This window comes from Diadema antillarum, unplaced genomic scaffold, assembly GCF_040938485.1.
Source record: "Diadema antillarum isolate AM-2024a unplaced genomic scaffold, OU_Dant_1.0 seq00000931_RagTag, whole genome shotgun sequence".
NCBI classification, from domain to species: Eukaryota; Metazoa; Echinodermata; class Echinoidea; order Diadematoida; family Diadematidae; genus Diadema; species Diadema antillarum.
In genome coordinates this window covers 1,283,824-1,306,481 of record NW_027271782.1, presented here as the reverse complement: position 1 = coordinate 1,306,481, position 22,658 = coordinate 1,283,824, and the positions used below count along the sequence as shown (strand labels likewise).

Genomic DNA, 22,658 nt, shown 5'->3' with positions numbered 1-22,658 from the left:
TGCAGTGAAATCCATCTGCACACAATTTGATCTCTAAGATAGCATAGTTTGTTCATTCAAAAATGAAATAAGGCTTGTTATTTAGAAACACACAAATTCTGTATACTTAGATAGTAGTTTATAATCTGAAAATGAAATAGGGTCTGTTAAGTCATTCATTTATGGCATTATTAAAAAGGTTCATTATCAAAAGGTTTGTAGTTCTGAAAATAAAACAAGGTTATAATTGAGAAAGTTTTTTAAACTGAAGAGAAAAACAGTTTGTTATTCTGAAGGTTTGTTAATCAAGTAATGAAAAAAGATACATACCAACAAAGCTTCGAGATTATGGACCCTTATTTCGTTTTTGGATTATTAAGTAACAAACCTAAGGAATATCACACCTTTTTTGTTCATTTTTGGATTAACAAACCTTCAGAATAATAAACCATCGAAATAATGATTCGGAATTATGAACTGTAACTGGATGAAGAGGGATACAGTGGGAAGAACATTTTGTCTACACATGAAGAGGTCAGATAATAACTGAGAATCTTCCATTCAAAAGCATCTCCTACTATGTACATCTCAGCACTCCAAGTTCTGGTATCTTGGTCTGCACTTAAAGTATTCTTCAACTATGAAGTAAGAAAAATAACATACTGCAAAAATGGGTGAAACCATTCTTTCTGGAGTTTACTATATCATCAAGAAAACAGAGACACATGTAGCCAAGACTAGAATTTCTTGTTTTTACAATGTACACTCACAATTTGAACTGTTGGAAACTAGATTCAAGCAACATCATTTTTGAAATGCCTAATGGTCACTTATTACATTTTAAGCTTTACTAAGTCATTGAAAAGCAGATAAATCACTGACTACTGGAAAATAAGACTGGTGTACCACTTAAAACAAAAATAGCCACCAAATATTACAAACAAGAAAACAAATGCAAGCATATCAACCATTTGTAAATAGCATTGTAGCCCCCCCCCCCCAAAAAAAAAAAAAGATATAAGGGAGAACCCAAAGAAGAAGGTGGATTACTTGAATTGATTTGTAAGGTAGGTGTGCAGATAATAATACCTAGGCATGTGTATCGTCTGATAATAGAAGATGTTTGTCAATAGGGAAGTATTGGTATGGAAGCAAAATTCTGTGGAAAATAGGCGAGCAATGACAGGATTAATTGAGACAAGAGGTTGATCAAATTAGACAAGCAAATTCAAAGGAAATGTTTGAATCAAGAGATTAGATGCATTAACGCCTCATTGACGTAATACGGGTGAGGAGGGAGAAAACACAGAGAGAGTTCTTCGAATCGATGACTGCCACTTTGGAGGGAAATAATTAGAGCTCACAAGCAATGTCAAGCAGGATGGGGACACCCCAATCTGACTCCATAGAGGGCGCTCTTTGATATTCTGGGTTGGAAATATCAAAGTCGACTTTGACTCTATAAAGGAGCATGTGTAAAATTAGAGATTGCTAAAAAAAAGTGGTATGCACACCACATGTAACAGCCCAGCCTTATTTCATGTCATTGATGCGTTGATTGCAATTGAAGCAAAGTAACACATCTGACACATGCATGTTATTCTGGTGTGTGTGCTGCGAGTAGATGCATCTAATCACATAATCACGAACGAGCACCAGTAATCATACGACCTAATACAACTTTGCTCTTTCCAATGTACTTGTCTTGATTTTCACCTACACTGTAATACCTTCTCAAATTTCACTCTTTCCACACATGCAACTCTAATACACTATTTTTTTATTTTTTTATTTTATTTTTTGCTTTGCACTTGAAAGTGATAGCATCATTTCTTCTTTTTAATGTTTGTATCAAAAAATTCTCCACCTGGTTGCATTTTTGTTTACATGCTGAAATAAGTACTATCATAGTAAATTCCATTAAACTATCATAAAATGGGGTAGTATAATTTTGCATTAAAGTGCATGTTGGCAAAACAAACACTAACACTTTAAACAAACGCAAGTGCTAATCATCACTGGGATTAGTTTGATGTTGTATTCAATTTTTCATACAACAGGATTGTAGAATGTGGTTGACAAGAGTTCATATACACAGTATGGCACTTGGTGAATATTTAATCCAAGCTTGTGTTCAGTTTTTATGGACTTGCCATTACCTATTGATGTGCAGGGAACTGGTTGAGCTAAGAGTACAATTGCCTCTGACCCTGTACAATTTTCCTCAAATAAAACCTCATAGAGACTTTAAACTAAAAATTCAAAAAGTCTTTATAAAGTAAGGGCACTCACTTGATGCAAACTCTATAATCTCTTTATGGTCGATGAATCCTTATTCATTCGTGAAAATATTTCCCAGATCATTTACCACTTCAATAAACACAACACAGAAACTTATATATTGCACACACACATGATGCTCATTGTGTAGTTCCAATGCAATCGGGGGGGGGGGGGGGGGGGGGGGGGCATTTCATGAAGCGTTTTGGTCGGATATTTTTCTGACAAACTGTTACAAGCTACTAAAATCCTTGGATCTGATTGGCTGTGAGCAAATTTGTCCGACAACTTTGTCGGACAAAATGCTTCATGAAATGCCCCCCAGATAGACTGTCACTCAGGCAAAGTCTAGCACAAGTGCATACTGGGTACACGCTGCACTATACAAGAGGATTAACAAGTTCAATGGCCCCATTCTCTCAGACTGTGTTTACACATTAATTGTGTCTGAAAAGGTACTGTCACTGAGAGATAATCAGTAGAAGAATTTGAGAGAAGAGAGAATTTGATTTCATATGCAGTAATGATATTGTAATGTACGTAATGCTAGATCTTTACCGAAGATATCAAGATATCCCTTTGCTTCATAACAGTGAGGCTAAAAGTACGACCTTTCTTTGGAGAAGGAAAAATGGGTATCATATGTCTCTTCTATTCATCAATGTCTTTTCAACTTTTGAATCATAACGATTTAAAGCCTCTGATTTATCTTTGTTCTGTTTCAACCTATAAATCTACATAATACGATATCTTCAGCATAATTCCACTCCAGGATAATGTGATTTTTTTTTTTCAAAGTAGATCGGATGGGATGAATAGTAAACATTTCATCAAAATCAGACAAACAATATGAAATAAAAAGTTATGACATTCCACAGTGTCACATGTTTTTAACCAGTTAGTGGCATTGATCATAACCTCAAACATAAATCAGAAGAGGGGACGATATCACCACCTTGTAACACTTCAATAAGTTTCCATGCACCATGTAAGAAATTTTGTTTGCCAAGAATTTGGCAACTGCAGTCCCTTTCCCAAAAATAGTTATCGCTGCAAGGTTCTCACACGAAAACATTAATTTGATCTGAAGGATACCTAGTGTTAAGTTCATTTCAATTCACTGAAGATTTATGTACAGGTCAATGGGAGCCTTGTGAGGTGATGACGTCATCACTGCTACTAATTTGCATATCTGTGGTTGATACTGATATCACTGCTTCATTATAATACATGAAAAATAAGAAACATTACAAATCCATAACATTTCCTATTTCAGGTCCAATTTGAGGAAACCTCCACAGTTTTGGTTGGTCTAATTTGACTCTTTGTACTGTACTGTAAAAGTGGACATTTTCATGCAAGTAATTTATCATGCCCAGCCAGGTACGATGAGTTTTGCATGTTTATAGTTTTGCAGAATCAAAATATGAATTAACAATACATATGTAAACAACAGTCTGTATGCTTTTATTTTCATGCTACTTTCATGTTGCACAAAATGTGTACACATTTCCACACCACAAAATTTCCATCTTCACAGTCATCAACTTGTGCAGGGTATGGAGAAATAGAACTTCAAATGGTAACGCGCTCCTGCTCTTTCCACAGAAAACGAGGAGGGACCTCATTCCGGCTGAATTAAGGGCGTGGCACAGCACAGATGGGTTAATGCCGTCTGTCAGATTATGGCCAGTGCCCCACCCCTTTGCAGGGATGTAAAGTCTTCATCAGTTTGAGGCTAGCTTAACCTGATATATATTCTGATGCAGAACCTGTAGACATAGAAGCCTCAGGGTTTGTCTGTACCAAGTTTACATATCAACTGTTGATGAGTTATTCAATAATAACTCAATGTTACAGCAAAAATCCATATGCGAGTTAATTGTTGGGGATGGGAAAATCACACAAAAGACACATGATTCATGTATCAAGTTTATTAGGAAGGCAAGTGGCAAGTTACGGAAGTGGCAAGGTCCAAGGTTATAAATCAAATTTTCATGACCATAGTGAACAACCTTTAAGCGAAACAAAACAGAAAAGACAAACAAACCTACAAAATGAGCTAATTAGAAAATTGCAAGATCAGTTGGGCAAGCTGGAATGCCAAATACCAGTGTTCTGTTTAATTTTTGGATCACACAAGTAAAGTGATGATATCATTAAATCTTTCCCCTTTCAAGATTTTTATCATCTGAAGCTTTAATTCACAAGTGCTATCATTCAATAATTTCTTTATGCTAGAACAAATCCTTCTGTAGGAAATATTTTTCTTTACTAAAGGGAGAAATGCCCATCAACAGTGCTTCATGAAAAATTGGTTCAAATATGTGGATGTGATGTACAATGTAAATAGATGTCCCCTCATTATGATCACCTCTCTAAGCATTTGAACTTGCAAGACTAGTGCAACAGGTATGCGTTCATCAAGTCATCTTTCATTAAAGGACAAGTTCACCTTCATAAACATAAGGATTGAGAGAATGTAGCAATATTAGTAGAACACATCATTGAAAGTTTGAGGAAAATCAGACAATCCGTTCAAAAGTTATGAATTTTTGAAGTTTTTGTGCAGTACCCGCTGGATGAGAAGACTACTGCAGTGTATGAATAACTTAGATGTCACATGCGTACAACAATATAAGGAAAATATAAAGAGAATTTCACAAAATTCCATCTTTTGAAAAAAGTACACATTCCCCTGACTCGTTACCGACAAATGTTATGCGTAATATTATTCCCCCTGCCTTTAGAAAGAGGCAAGTCAAGTGCTCTTTTATTATGCGAAAAAAGTGAAAATATGTTGAATTTTCTTTTACATTTTCTTTATACTGATGTACGCATATGACTCACAAGCTGTAGTAGTCTCCTCATCCAGCGGTTCCAACACAAAAATTTTAAAAATTCATAACTTTTGCATTGATTGTCCAATTTTCCTCAAACTTTCACTGATGTGTTCTACTAATATTGTTGCATTTTCTCAATCCTTATGTTTATGAAGGTGAACTTGTCCTTTAATCCCATGCATACCAAACTGTAATGATTCAAAGCTGGCCTAATTTTCAGGCCCTCCCTTTTTAGCACACTTATGGAAGATACACATTCACATCTGCAGAAGCTACTACCCTTTACCTTTAACCCGTTGAGGACGAGTCCCGAGTATACTCGGGCAAGCGTCTATGGGAAATGCGTGTTGTAGCAAAATCAAACCGTCCTCAATGGGTTAATAGTGACCTCTTAAATGTCTCTGATTCTACAGTCTCTGCTTTAACCCATTGAGGACAAGTCCCAAATACATACTCGGGCAGTGTCTATGGGAAATGCGTGTTGTAGCAAAACCAGTCAGTCCTCAACGGGTTAATAGATAGAGCACAGAATAATATCACATGACAAATGTTCTGTGCACAAGGTGTGCACCAGTTGCTGTATCTGATAGAATTTAAGAGAAAAACAATGTCATACAGCATCATCAGCACAATGAAATATTATCAGTTGTCTGGTGTTGCCCAGACTGAAGCCATCTTGGCTATGTGATTTAGGTTATTACCTGTACCCTTCACCAATCAGAGACTAGTCCTGAGTAGAATTGGGCAGATGGCTATGGGAAATGCATGCTATAGGAAAATCAATTTTCCTCAATGGGTTAAAGTCGCTATCAGCTGCCATACATTACCTTGTAAAACTCCTCAAAGATCCAAGCATACGCAGTGTAAGTCACGTTATAATCTTCCATTTTGGCTATCTGATAGAAGGTACTACTCCTGGAGGAAAATCAAATCAAGTTTGTGCGGCACAACACGACTTCCTTCCCTTTGTGTCATCCAATTGTGGCTTCTGAAAAACTCTCTCTCTCAAAAAAAATCTGGCCCTACATCTTCACAGAATCGCCCTTTCCGTTCATTTCTGGAGATGAGGTATCCACATTACACATGATATGAACATCAGTAACAGTGTCGTACCTTGAATATGGAACGACGGGGCATACAGTCACAGCAAATTCCACAAAAGCTAAAATTGGTGCCCACAAAGTACTGTTAACTATACTGTCAAAACCTGATTGAGGCTGTGAGATCTCACTTCAGCACCAACGATGCACACAGAATGTGAAATGCCTGCCGGTTGAGTCTGCGACATTAAGATATGGAGGATGAATTGGACCTTGAAGGGAAAAAAAGGAGGTTATGATGCTTCCACTAATTCCTGATCACATGATTATCTGAGATGTCTGCTCCAACACAAGGAAACATCACAGCACACGTGCATCGGACACAGAGAACATCCCTCACTAAGCCCATGTAATGCCGACTCGTTAGAGACAAACGTACCCCATCTGCGATGCCCGGTTTATACTATTCTTCTCTTCACTGCCCCTTCTCTTTCTCATCTCTCAGTGTTACATTTGTTGAAAGAGTCGAAATAAAGGCAAAAAAAAAAGAAAAGCTGATCGCTGTTTGCACACAGTGTCTGATCCACGATGACATCACTACATGAAGAAACTCCTGTAACCTTTGGTCACCTCGAATCTGGGCGGGCGAGTGTCAAGTATTTTCGTCTTTCCAGGCCAACATCAGTGGTGACAGATGACACCAGAGAAACTTTGTCTGGCTGTCCGGGTGAAATTTCAAGTCAAATCCTTGTTTGTTTTATCCTTCAAAAATTACTGTTTCTATGACTGTTTGACATAATCAAATCTATGATTTCCTTTGCCTCTCTAATACTGACACAACAGCTGTGCAATTCTAATTCCCTGGACTGTCCCTTTGAACAATCTTCAAGATGAGTCTTCAGGAGGGACCAGACGTGGAAGGATAAGTTCATGAAACTTGCCCTGTATCCAGGCAGGAAGCTCAATTTTCATCCCAGTAATACTCCAAAATACTTGCAAGTCATGGTTGAACAAGTTCTCAAGCACAAAAAGAAGAGTGGCTTTAATCTGGATCAATTTAACATAATTCAAGAGAAAATAACTGCTTTTGGAAGTGCTAGTTATTGCAAAATGATCCCTTCAAAATTGAATTTGCAGTCCAGAAATTTGCCCTTTAAAAATGAGCAAGCGTGACACAGATAGAAAAAGCAAATGCTAAACGTAAGGTGAGTCACAGATGGAATGGCTTGGAAGACATTGATGCTTTCACCAGGAAAGTGATTGTTGAGATGTTGAGTCTTGTCCAGGGGTGTCCTCAACACGCACACGTGACCTCTACAGCTCAACATCCATAGCTTTCTTCACCTTACACTGACAGGAAAGGCTCTTCTTGTTCTCCAGGCACCGGCAGTGGTGGCAGCATCCTTCATCCGACATCCAAAACCCTGCCTCGGCTCCGATTAATCACTTAACCTGCAGTCTTAACCGTCATTAGCATCCACGCGCAGCACAGCGAGTACCGCGCAGGTCGATGATACGCGGGAGCGCTGAACGGCGGATGCGTGGCTCCGAGTGGCAAAGGTGGATTTCCTCTATTGTTGCCTTAATCCACAGCTCAAATTCCCATGGGAATCCCCTCTTAACTTGCTAGATATGCAGCTAAAATCCAGCCACAATTTTCTTGTCACGCTTTACAGAAAGTAAATATTACATGTGCACCACAGAATCTAACTGTTCCACTTCTCTTTGTAAAATCCATTGGCTTAAGGAGGAATTATGAAAGTTTGTCACAACAACAACAACAAAATCAGCATTTCCTTTGGTATGGTATGGGGGGAAAGTAGCAGGTCTATGCACATGTATAGCAGCCTAGGGATAGGTCAACACGTCCTGAAAAGGCTGAAAACAGTGTCTGCACTTGGCCAGTGGTAGTGAAAGCCAGGAACTCTGACCGCTCTTTGCGCCGTATCAGGTCTGAGCTGAGGACCATTTACTTGATCCTCCCAACGCGGAGAGAGGTAGAGATGTTTTGAAATGAATTTTTTGACAGAGGATATCTGCTGGCCAGATGAATCTCGTTGATCCCCAGCTGGGAACGTTTCCCCCTGCTCTAGGCAGTGCTAGCCCTCCCTGTTCAGGTCCAATCGATGGGCCAACGCCTGAACCATGCCAGATAAGTGCAGCTGTCATTCTGTCATTTTGTACGAAGCAAAGTTTGGTGGGGGGGGGGGGGTATGAAGTGTGAAGAATTCCTGTCTACAGTTCAGGTCCATCATGCTTTTGTTTGTTTTGTTTTTTTCCTTGTGTCGTGTATGGGTCTGTGAAAAAGGGGGCTACAGGGGGAGGGGTATGATTCAGGGCTCGCTCAGAGCAGGGCGTAAAGCGATTCAATTTGTTTAAATTGTAGACCCCTCTGCCGTGGCACCAAACGCCGCTGCCCCCGACAACTTCCTGTAAGCGGGGGATATCCAAGTCTGGAACGGTAGCCACCCATTGAACGTCAGTGGTTCAGCTGTTTCTGTTTTGCTTTTCTCTTTGTCTTGACTCCGAAATCTGGAGACGTACTATAGACCGATTCGGTTTGGGTACTGTTTTTTTATGGTAATTTCTAACTGGTGGCTTCTTCAAGTATGCCTAACAGAAGATAATATATGCCCTGACATAGCAACACACCTGGCTCATCGCATAACCCAGTGATAGTGTTTTTGATCCTCTTTGGAAGTCCCCAGTTATGGGCCACCATAAGTTACAGTGCTCTGAAGTCGGATTCATCTATAGCTCCAGAATAATCCATTTGTAGTAAATAGTAATTAGTTCCAACTCTACCACTATCTCCTTCACCAGAAATTTGGAGGATACAAAGTCTCTGAATGTATTCAAACTTTAATACTGTAAAACCAGAAATATTTGCAGCAGGAAATTTCTGTGAATTGGAGCTGATGGCCCTTTTTTGCGACATTAAATTTTCGTGAATTGCCACTGGCATTCAATGCATGGTGATGTATATAAGAACTCTCCTGTGCATTTCAATTTTTTGCAAAATTTGCAAAAATTTTATGAATGTGAACACTTCTGGATCTAGCAGTATATGCTTGCATCATCCTCACACTCCTTGAAAATGACTACCAGGGTACTTTCCTACTTGATATGCTATTAGAGTTTTCTCATCAAAATCTACTGGACTGCACTTTGCAGATAAATGAGCTGCTGGTCAGGTGTACCTTCAGAGAGCTTTGATAATGTCTTGGGCATAAATCTATCGTTTACATGAACTAGATGTGCCGTGTACCTAATTAATGTGCAATCACCTCTGCACATAGCCAACAGGTTTAACCCTTGTGACTGAAAAATAGTGTATAAACGTTTTGTCAAAAAAAACCAAAAACATCTGAAACATCATGAATGTCCTTTCGAAAAAATGAAAATAAAATTTGCCTGAATTGAATTGAATTGAATTGAATTGAATTAAAATGAATTGAATCGAAATGTGGGATATTGCATAAGAGCAGGACAGCGAAGTTGGTGGCACAGATGAATGTCACACAATTTGAAGAAAGATATCAAGATTACTTGCATTTTATCACTTTGGCATTAATGCATGCAATCTATGAATAAATTCAAACCATCCTAACTTATTGCATATAATAACTAACGGTTTATATTGATTACAGACACAAGTAATACTGTCTCCCATCTCAGAATTCATTGTAGGAATCATTGAATGTTTCAATCTTTTTGAGTAACAGCTGGCTAGCAAAACGACAAAATATATCATACAGTAACCAATCGCACTGAATGCAAGGGTACCTCCATGGAATGAAGATTTCTTCTGTGGGAGGTTTTGCAATACTCAATCCTCAGCATGATCAAATATTTTGCTTTTTACTGCACTTACCCCCTCCCATTCCTCACAACTATAAGGAAAGAAATCAAGAATATGAAACTTGAAAACATAGGCAATTTTGTTTCCTTATCCTAAACATCACCTACTCACCTACAAACAAAATCATACTCAAATGTTACCCAACGTTCTTCAAACGTTATCACGTGTGAACACCATCTCTCAAATGCTTCTTTTTAATCCCCAAAGCAGTGAGGATGTCAGTCGCTAAGTTGGTGGGGACAGGAAGTGCGTTGACAGGGTGGGGGATGTCGCACGTCTACCCCTCCCAGCTTAGGAAAGATCATCTCTGACATACAATAGCTTTTCCAGGGGGCCTTCATCTCTCTCTCTCATAGGAGAGTAGGGCAAAACAACAACCTAAAGCTGCTACTAAAGAGGTCGGAGCAATGAAGCAGCAAACCTCTCTCCAGCCAATAAGGCCCCTCAACATCCACACCTTCCCCCTTAAATCTGCAGAAATTTGCAGGTTTAAATGGTATAAATTTCGTAAATGAAACCCAATACACACGTAAGTATAAAGGGAAACTGAAATTTATAAGTATTGTTAAAATGATACTTACTTAAGTAAGTAAGTAAGTAAGTAAGTACAAATGATATTAGAATAAAATGGGGAAAAACTAAATTCCTGACTGCACGGACTGGTAAAATTGAACATGATATGACAAAAATTGCTAGAAACAAATTTCCAGAACCATCACCATCACACTTTCCACTAAAATATCTGTTGCAAAATGGGAGGACAGGAACTGGAGAACAGGCCAGGAATAGTTTGTTTGTTTTTTATCTCATTGAATTTTATTTTATTTTTGGTAGCAAGTTTCAAAATGGGGGGTACCACTGGACAATTGTGTCATTAGAGAACAATAGACTGGCAAATTGGCAACTTGTCGTGGGCATGGCAACTTTACTTGCTGCAATGGCCCAATTGCTATTTTGAGTATGCTACATATTTGTTAATATGCAGAAAATCTTAATCCCTTTGTTTTTGTCATACCTTTATACATGAAAATACCATTTGGGGCATGGAATAGATATTCTATAAAGATGTTTACATTCTCTGAGCTGGATTAATTTTCCAAGGTTTTCTTACTTAATTTCAATGTTTGAAGTTACCTAGGACAAATGGATAGTTTCAAACAAATGTCTATAATGCCTTATCATCTCAGAAAATTGAACACAAATCAAAATTTTCCAGCAAATGATATGGATACATATTTCGTGAACTTCATCGCATGTAATAATGGTATCAGCACCACACTTTCATAGCTGTTGATGTTAACTAGCTTTAATATGGATTCTTACTTTAAGCTGGATGAAAGGAAAAGATCTCGCAAAAATAATCTAAAACCTTTCACGACAATACAATCAATTAAGCTCGGCAACATGCTTGCTTCTATTCCAGCGAAAGAAAAGAAAAAAGAAAAAGAAAATGAAAGATAAACAAACAGGTAAAAAAATGATTTGCTCTAGGATACAATGCAGAGAGTCATAATGAAAAAAAAAATGTTCTTTTCTTGCAAAGTTTTGCTGATATGAATCTACTCCAAACTGAATAAGCACACCTTATTTATCTTAGCACATTATCTTTTCATCTTAGGGGGTTGATATGGAATCAACAGTTTTTCATCTATTTTTAGGTGTAAAAGTAACTGCCATATCTTATTGTCATATTGTATACGACAAATATTTCGCGAGGTTTTTATTTTCGCGAATTTCGCGAGTCAGGTGCTATTCGCGAAATTAAAGACACGCGAAAATATTGACTCTGATCCCGATGTGAATGTAACATACACGTGTACACTTCTCCGTTCAGTACTGCACTCCACGATCGTGAATTTAACCACTCGCGAAATCGTCAGGAAGTCCCGATTTGCGAAAATTTAGACTTGCTAAATATATGGCGTATACAGTAATTCTGTTGTTTTTATTTTACTTTTGAGTCTAAGTTTGTGTGTCTTGCATCATTTTATATGTATTGTTGTGTAAACATGACATTTGTTTGTATTCAAGCTGTATGTATTTTTTTCATTTCACTGTTTCTGATCTGCTGATCAGGGTGTTCCATCCCATGAAGTTGCAATAAATTCAATTCAATTCAATTCAATTCAGTTTAATACAATTTACCTTTGTTTTAAAGGCATAATTTACCATTTGTAGATGAAACAAAAACCCAGCATTAGTGCTTTACAATAGTTTTAAAATGTGAGTTAGGGATAGAAACAACCACTGTAAAAATTTGAATCCGTATAATCGATGGTAAGTATTGTTAAATACACAAAATGTGAACAATAGTTATAATAAGAATGCTTCCAGACTAAACTGTCTACAGTTATGGTTTAATGAGAAAAATAGTGATATCTCCTTATATTTTAGGCTTTATTGCAAAAATTTTATATGGTAGGATGTTTTGTAAAACGACAGATCTACACATATGCATCAAATGTGATATCTTGAACATTTTTAAAATCACTGCTCCCAAAGGTAAACTGGACCTTTAAGTGGATGATTATTCAAGATCCCATTTATGTGATGGGCAGCCAAAATCACAGACAAAAAAAGCCCAAAAATGCCAAAAAGAAAGTTTGCAGGAACAGTATAATTAAGTCAAACTCGTTCTACCACTTGGTAATAGCTTGTTTAGAATGACCACCAGTCCACTAATACAAATATATTGCTTCTTTAGCAGAACATTTAAAACATTAATGAACCTGCCTATAAAGACCATCAGCCCACGAAGGCCATAACTTTGCATCCTGTTAATGGTCCTCATGGCCAGGTTTCACTGTTAAGATAAACTTTTTTTTTTTGTGTGTGTGTTTATTTTCTTGGCAAATCACCATGTAGGAAACTCTAATAGTTCAAAATATCTTGAAAACATGTGGCTGAGATTACAAGGGATGGTGCACATACTCTGCAAATGCCCACTGTAGACAAACTTTGGAGGCTATTAACGGAAGATGTCTTTGCTCATGAGGGGTTTCTATGAGCCTGCCATTACAAGATACTCTACTTGGCACATATTGAGCTCACTTCCAGTTTCCACAGTCTTGCCCAGTTGAGTTCTCTTGGGTGTTTCCCCTCCGTCTCCTATTAATAACCCTGTCTCCGAGGTGAGTATTTCCTCCACCTGTGACGCCTCGAAAAAAACGGGTTTCTTCTGCACCGGGTCACCGGTCCCCGTGCGACGATCGGTCTGTCATTGATATGACTAATATTCTGAACCGCAATGCAGAAATAAAAAGAAAGGTTCAAAAGTTCTCGAAGTATTCTAAGCATCCCCGAAAACCGCCCATGGGCAACCAGAGGCTTGAAAGTAGTCAAGCATAGAAGTCACCTAGAGATACTTTAACAAAGGAAAGAAATGCCTTTCTTCGTTTAATAATAATCTACAGCACTCCGAACTAAGGATAAAATCAAGGTTTTTAAATCACTCTCTTCCTCAGGGAGGAACAGAGTTGCCAATCCGATTAGCAAACTATCTGTAGTGGAAAAGTGGAAGTTGCATTCACACACACCAAAAATTGATGTTTTTTTAAGTCAGTTTTTGCAACACCATCCGAAAATGATAAATTCTTGTTTGTGGACAGCAAAAAAATTGCACTACACATCGTGATGTGAAAATCAATCCAACCTGATTCTCTTTTTTAAAATTTTTTTTAGCTCTTGTGAATAATTGGCATGCACATTGTGTGTGTGTGAACAGCACACAGAGAGATATTCAATTTTTGTAATCCCACAATGCAGCTCACCACATTAGGTTTGCACACTCGGATGCCTGAGGTTACATTCTGGTCAATCATATGGCAATGTGCAGTATGAACACTCTCGTGAATTTTTTTTTCTATGCATTTATATGTGAACTGTGATTACAGATTTTTTTTTTTTTTCATACTGTGATGCAAAACCGATAATTCCCGTGTGTCACCTAAAGTCGCTTGTGCCTGTGGCGAGTTGGATGTGGTTGGGGGGGGGGGGTGGAACAGAGAGATTAGTCAAAGGGGATTATCCTAATCCAATTTGCAACTACCTGGTGACTGTCAACTTCTGAAGTCCACAGATTTCCAATTTATCAGTTACACGAGTATAGCTTCTGTCTGGTATGCAGATACCAACAACTGATGGAATTTATCTAAAATTTGGAATATATCCTAAGTATTTGAGTTTATACATGAATTTATTACCTACAGAGTAGAAAGAGCAGAATGAAAAATTTGAAAGAAACCCAGAATCACATGCAGAACCTTATGGCTATTTGACTGTAAGCAAGTCACATGGTGTTGATCCTATTGAAAATAAATGTGAACTGAGTGTCATGTGACTATGATATCATCTATGATGTCACCCTGTGTCACACTCTTCCTTAAAGGACAAGTTCCTCTTCAGATACATATGTGATATTAGTGAAGGCAGCAATATCAGTAGAACACATCAGTGAAAATTTGAGGATAATCAGACAATCTGTTCAAAAGTTATGAATTTTTAAAGTTTCAGTGCAGTCACTGCTGAATGAGAAGACTCCAGCAGTTTGTGATGTCACAAACATAGAACAACATAAAAAAAAATAAAGAGAATTTAAAAAAAAAAACTTTAAAAAAAATGGTCATAAGTTCTCTGTCACATGTTGGGTAAACAAAGACATGTTGCTTTCATGGACCTCTGATTCTCCTCATAAATTAAGTTCTGTATAATGAGATAATTTCTCCTCTTCAAGAGAAAATTGCCTAAAAAGGGAAAGGCAAAGGCATTTTAAGTAGAAGTGATGACACAGACTTAGCAGGCAGCCGATTGGATGCGACCAGTGGGGAACCAAAATGTAAAAAAAAAAAAGAAAAAATCCTGGCACAAACTTGGCCATGACAAGATATATATACTTCCTTGACCACAGTCCAGATCTTTGGCAATGGAAAGCTCCCATGCTGAAGCGTTTCCCCTACGCAGATCGTTGGTCAATGGGCGAGGGTTATTTCGTGCCAAGATCAGTCTATTTATTGCACACACCTTCCCCCCTATTAGGGCGAGACTGAATGAATTATTGGCAAATGCCTCATTACCTAATTTCCTTCAGCATTGGAAGCCATTTGAGGGCTATACAGGTTTTGAGCATTTGATACAAGAATGAGAAAATTGGGAACAATAGCAGATACTAAATGAATCAGCAAAACCAAGGAGGAAAAAGGTATGCTTTTATTCATCTGTATATAAACACACAATATCCGGCAATTTCCAAGAACATTAAAATCCTCATGACAGAAGTTGCAGGGGGCAAGCTGCTCGTCCTATGACCGCCAGTTGGTCTCTTGAAATGATGTTTCAATTGAAGTAACACGACACTTTTCTTGGGACAAATCTATCCCACAGTTCCCCAATGAGCAAACGTGATGTGATGGATATGAGATGTTTATGTGTAAATGCTAAGTGGATACATGAGGATGTATGCATGAATGGATGAATTATAGAAAGTATAAACTGATAATTGAAGAGAAAAGTATACTATAGATGAAATGTATAAAAAATATATCAAAAAAGATTGTATATATACAGCTGTATGCGTAAGTAGATAGATAGGTGGATGGATATATGAAAATTACTCATCAGACCCCCCCCCCCCACAAAAAAACCCCTAAAAGCCCTGAACACAGATATCTGAATTAAAGTTCATCATGACCAAGAAAAATTGCTGCAATGTATTCATCTCTTGACACACTTTGCCATGCTAACAATAGTGTGTTCAGGTTGCTGTACAGAAGGAATACAATGTATAGTGCACTCTTGTTATAATGAACACGGTTATGACGAAATTTCCGGTTACAACAAAGCAAAAATTCGGGCCATAACTTAGGCTGTGTTTATCATCTTTCCCCTATTTGAAACTTTCAAAAGCCATTTCCAAAGCCGTTTCCAAAGCCCTTTAGAAACGGCTTCCAAAATAGTTGCGTTTATCAACTCATGGCAAACACGAAAACTGGCCTTTGCGCGGCGCGCGTCTTTTCAGAAACCGGAAATGCATGGTTCGTAACCGCAGTACAAAGCCATTTCAAAACAGCTTTGCATTTATTTTGCTTCAAAGGGCTTCTAGAAACAGCTTTCAGGAAACCTGTTTCGGAAAGCACAAATTTGCGGTTTTCAAAAAGGCTTTCCGAACCCCATAATCAAAACAGCTTTGCGTTTATCATCTCGTAAAAATTCCCTAAAAGTCGTTTGGAAAACCTGTTTCTGCCGAGAAAAAGAGTTGATAAACACACCCATAATCTGCTCTCTGTGTTTTCATTGTTTATCTGTTCGGTTGTAACAAAATTTTGATATAACGAAAGAAACCTGCCTGTCCCGAGGACTTCGTTATAACGGGAGTCCACGGTACATTCACTAGACCTAAAGAAAATTACTTGTTAAATGTTGGTGAAGGAATTAATGAGAATAATAACTAGAACAGTATGGATTAGAAAGTCAGCGCATGAATGCATTTGTAACATGTTCCTGTAATTCAGGTACACATTTCTAACACTGTCAGTTGAGATGAACAAGGACACAGGTGCAATACAGAACGGAAAGACTTAATGCCCTTTTGTCTTTCATGAAAGGTTGATATATCACTGAAAAACAAACCCAACAAGGCAGTGAATATCAAGTCATTTCAATCAGCAGTGTCTGTAGGATAAGCAAAGATATCATTTAAATGGGGAGGACTAAACAGAACATCAAACCCCTCACCAAAAATGGCGGTGACGTCTCAGTAATTCACACCATGTTACTTCCATCCTTATCTGTGTGAGAACAGGAGAGCTCCTAGATCCTCGGAGGGCTGTAAGCTGGTCCTGATTTGGTTTGCTAATGAGACCAATTAACGGGATGCTAAATGCTTCCTCATCCCAACATGTAATGCTACCATTCCCCTTACATCAGCCTTCGGAAGAGCGCATTTGCTCTTTTTTTTTTGGTCAAATATTAACTCTTACTGAAGGTCTTCAATATACAAAGTTGAAAGAAAAAAAAAACCTGCTGGACTAACTCAGATATCAGTTTCATACCACATGCAATGCTTAGGTTACACTTCCATTGTTTTTGCAGCCATGCTTGGTAAGATATGGCTTTATACATTGTTATCTTGCTACATTGTCAGTCTCCAGTTACACAGTTAAGCAGTAAAATGTGATAGAGGCAAGTCAAATGTCAAATAGGAACTATGATGGTGTACTAAGAGGGTACAGAGTTTATTTGGTCAGTTGATAACCACCTGCTTCTAAACTAACAAAATATTGCCCTGTCTAGTTAATTTTATAAGCAATTGGTATTGCTCAGATTTCTCCTACACTTTAAAAAATGGGACATTCTAAAAATCATCTGAAGTCCTTTATGATGTTTGTATAATTATGGTAACTTTAATCCTTGTTAACAAATACAGTATTTGGAATGAAAACACTCATATCATACAATATCGAATATGACAAAAGTCATAAGTAAATCAAAACACTGAGTTAATGGTTACTACACATCTAATTAACATTTAAATATTTGTAATAACTGCAGAAAACATTATCATTTCTATCTCTCATGAATATTAATAATAATAATAACAATAATGATAATACAAGCAGATAATAATAATAACATTACTTTCAATGATAACACCTAGAAAAGCACTCCATGCAATTTGCCAGTATGGAAGCCTTTTGTTTACGTCATCAGCTTCTAGCTGCGCGGCACCTCGCCCAAGAAGAACACGCACTTAAGTGCGCGTAAGTGACCCTCCAATACGTGCATCTTGAACTCCGAAGTTCATTGACCTTATATGTCAAAAAATTTTTAAAAAATCTTCAAAAATCCATTAAGATTCCTGGATCACTACCAAAATTTAATCACCTGTTCCTTGTGTCATTATCAACTTTTTCCTGCAAGTTTCATTTTAATCCATTCTCAACTTTTTGAGTTATTTTGCAAAACAGTGAAACCAATGCCAATGATCACTTAACCTCCTCCCTTGGCTGAGGTAATAATAATAATAACAATAATATAACAACAACAAAAATAACACTAATCATTAACATCATCATCATCTTCACTGATCACTTTTCAGAATCTGGTTATATATGACAGTATCTTTCTAGCATATATTTGCTCATTTCTACTCCTGTATGGGAAGACCAAACAAATTTCATACACTTGATGAACCCATGATGTATTGTAAGATTTGTGCTCATACTGTTCCTCCTCTCATTCATCCAGAACCTTCCTGATAACTAAAAGGGAAGTTCTGCTCTCATAAATGTTTGCATTCAAGAGCAAAAGGTCCCTCTTTTATACCCCTATTGCAAAGAGCTGCCTTTAAAAATGGCAGTTTTCACGGTAGCAGTGCCATAAACACAAAAGTGTACACATAGATAAACACGCATGTACGTGCCTGAAAACACTAGTTTCAGTTTTCAAACCATTTGTCAAATTATTTATTATTACCAATTGAAAGACTGATTGCATCACTTACGGCAGCCACATTTGTTTGTTTTGAAGCATATTTCAGTCCCGTAATTACTGTTCCAATGCATTGCTTGTTTTCGTGCCAAACATGCTTTTGAAATGGAATCCACAGTGTACTTACATCAGCATACAAAGTTGTACATCATTTAAGATGACCCTACTAACGTAATACAAATTTATGGACCCAAATAAATTTGAATGCATTTAATGAGCTTGACCCTATCAAACCTTGTCATTAATAATGTCATATTCATTGTCAGTGTGTACTAAAGGTTTAATGGTATGTAGTTCCTGATTTTTTATCCCCCCCCCCCCCCCACCATGCATACAGGCATTTTTGAAATGCCAAACAATTATCTGTACTACCTTCAGTAAATATGAATTGAGAACAAGATAATAGACAGCCTTCACATCCTAGCAAAACCAGTGCTATTTATAGGGATATTCTCCACAACCATATTATATACACTGGATTCGGCGCGTGGAAAGATATCAGTACAGCAAATCACTCAATAAATGTTTGATAAAAAAGTCAGACAATCCATTCAGAAATTTTTTTATCCTTAACTTTAAGCTTATTCCATGCTGTCTCTGTAAGAAAAAATGTAGTGTCACAGTAGTTTCAAGCACTGATATGCAAAACATAAATTATTTCAAAAATTTAAATGTCCACATTTTCCACATTCCCTTAACCTATCACTCAGCTACATATTATGCCCTCCAGAGGAGCTATAGGTCCAGAGATCTAGAAAAAAAAATGTTTGTGATATTGTTTTCTTCTATAGCTTCTTTTTACCATTCTACTACGGTGACATAAATTGTTATTTGGTTACTGACTAGAAGGGTTCAGAAAAGTTTTCGACTTTCAAATACAGTGTACATTGCCCAGTTGTATTCCAGCTTTCAACAAGTGTTTTCACTGATCTCTCTCCGTCTGGAATACCCACACTAAAGTATATTTGAGGAGGCTTCCTCTTTAACAACCTTACCCCTTGTTCAGACGCAAGCCAGTTTATACCAAAACTCGATAAAGAAACAATGTATAAAGAATCATCTTATAGCCAACAGACCGTTCAGACGCTAATCTCGACCGTTCTGGAAAACATCGTATAGATGTGCAGTTTCCCACTATGCATGCTGTGTAATATGGTCATGAGTGACAGCTATGGGGTCACCTTTCATGTGCATCCCATTAAGCCCCGCCCAATTATGCCGCTCTATGGTCACCATACATTCAGACACACAATGGACACGAGGGAATGCTGATTCGTTATCGAGTTTTAGTTTGAAACGATGCTCTGACTGTCGTTTTTTTATACGTCATTTCGTTCAGACATATAAATTCATTGTATAGCTATACCGTTTTGGTATAATTATACCGTTCTAGTACAATTTTTTTTTGCGTCTGAACACCCTGTTTGTCGAACAAGTGAACAGCTGGAACTATTAAAGGACTCTAGTCACACTAATCCCACAGTGTGGGTGAGATGTGATGTGCCTCGGAGCAAGTTATGATCAGACAATAACATCCCGCACTTACGCACTGTCATGTCCGAGTACCCAACGGTCTGGATGGAAGGCAAAGGAAATTGGAGCCACTTCTCCCCTTGTGGAAATATCAAAACCATCCAACACGGCCGGTCAGTCTATGGTCTTATATACTTCATATAACTCTTAGTGTTACTTTGTAGGTGTGCTGACTAGTCCAAACCAAGAACAGGTCCTTCACAGTAAATGAGTGCAGAAACACTTTTGCTGATGGATTAACATCTTAGAAAGTACCATTACTGACTGGGATGTAGTTCTGAAAAGAAAATCCTACAGTCATACCCAGCAAGCAATCTGCCTGTGTACACTGTATGATAGATATATGATAGATAAGTCGTCACCTTAATAGTTGCAGAAATTACTGGAAATATCAAATGAGTACTGACTTGTCACAAAAAACAAAACAAAAAAAATATGTGTGTGCAAATGAAGCCTTTGCATTGTACACCTCTTTTCACTGCTGGACACAATGATATTTACATTTTGACATTCTGACATTCTGGAATTTGCATAACACTTATAAGTACATTTCTGCTCAGGTTAGAATTGTTCTTCTTTGGGACCTTGCCAACTTTTTGGCTCTTGCGAGGTCATTCCAAGCAAGGTTGACTCTAATCTACGAGCATTATGGTCTTGAATTAGCCTGATTGCATTAATGAAGAAACTGAGAGTTTCTACACTTCTTGAACGAATTCAGTTTCGATTACCTTCGCTATGCACATGTGCAAAGAAAGAGTATGGACTGGAAAGAATGTTCAGGAACTGTATCTCTCCAACTATTCCCATTTGATTGGATGAATACATGACTGAGGAAGATGAGAAGGACTTTTACGGCTATTTTAGGACCGTAATGTTTCAACTTGGAAGTGTGCATGACGGAAATCGAGGTTGAAGCAGAGTAGAGGAGAGCTGAGGTAGCTGGCTGTGGCAGGCCTTTGCGTGGATCAAAGCCCCTTGGCCTTGGGCCAATTAGCAGCCGCACGACAGAGTCCGCCGCTCGCTTCCCCCGATCCTTCCTATCACTCCTCGAAACGACTGGGCAGATCCCGTCTAACCGCCGGCTGATAGGTCGGGCGCAGGAATTTGACATTTTCGGGTCAGTTTTTTTTTCCCCCTCTCTCTGTCTTGACAGAAGGCAGGGGATATTGGGTTAATGGATGACGCTAAAGCATCATTAACAAAGTTTGTTCGGGTTGAAATGCAGTTAAAGATAATCCACAACGAAACTTGAAGATGGAACACACGCCTCTGCCTGTGGTACCTAATTTCCCTGAACTCATTGCGACCCATCCCATTAGGTTGTTCCTCAAAACAGCAATCTTCTGTATGCTTGTATCCCTATCTGCACAAGTCGCATGTGGCTTCATAATTCTGTTATGAAATTGTCAACATTCTATCAAAAAGTACTTTGAAAATTACCCTAAGAAAACCTTGAGAATTGCTTATACTGCCTCTGGCTTCTTAATGCTGTTCTTCAAGAATAACCCCATGAAAAAAAGTGACTTATCACAAAAGCAATAAAAGCAAATTAAAGCAATATGTAACGCGTGAAAACTTCATTAATTCCAAAGATATTACAATTATAAAGATTTGAATATCAATGACTCAACTAATGTCTATGACCTCCTCTGCAAATTTCAAAGTAGTCTTTATAGTAACATAGTATATTGTTGTACATGTATATTGTACAATGTAGCATTACCTTATTGTAGGTTACTGAAAAATTTTGCCAATAACAGAGTTTGTATTTAACATGTCAATATCTGCATAAGATTGGTGTTCATATCTGCATAAGATTGCATTTCTTTCAATGAAATAAATTTTCCAAGAAAAATGGAATTGGGCAATATGACAGATATTTTCATAATCATTTCCTTGCCTATGCAGAGAGGTATTAATTTCACTAAAATCTACATAATAACAGCAGTGATCCTCATTTCATACTAATTACCAGGGAGAATCATATTCATCAGCAAAAGGAGTGTGTGTGTGTTTGTGTGGTGGGGGGGGGGGGAACCTTACCAAACCTTGTCCATCTTCACTTCCTTAGATATTCCTTTCAGAAAATCATGGAAGACTTTGCAGAAAACTCATTTAAGTGAGATAACTTATCACAAATAAAAATGTCTGATTCTATACAGAGAGCTGCATTCAACTGTGTCATTTCCTTACTAAAGATACCTCAGAGATATCAATGCCAATGCACATGCTTATTGCATACGTTTGTAAAGTTATTCCTCAGTTGTCATCTTTTACACCTGTGAAACTCACTGTTTATGTTAGATTTTGTTCCTATCAACTGAATGTAAACAAAGACATTTTACTCAAAAGTGTAAACATAAGTATTTGTGTCTCTCTGTAAGAATTGCTTTAAGCTAATACATGCATAGAAAAAGAGAGGGACAGACAGACAGACAGACAGACAGACAGACAGACAGACAGACACACACACACACACACACACACACACACACACACACACACACACACAGGCAGACAAGGTTAAATTTCTTGCATGAATCATGTTGACTGTCGTGATCAATATTTGGCCATGTCTGCACCCCTGTCATCACTATAAGGCAGTATATCATGATAGCAAAAACTGACGCTACGAGA

At 37.8% G+C, this 22,658-nt stretch overlaps 1 protein-coding gene across 1 annotated transcript in view; it reads right to left on the bottom strand.

Moving 5' to 3' along the window:
• Positions 1-22,658, bottom strand: part of LOC139741483 (uncharacterized) — a 149,279-nt gene that overhangs the window by 64,026 nt on the left and 62,595 nt on the right. The window lies entirely within an intron of this gene.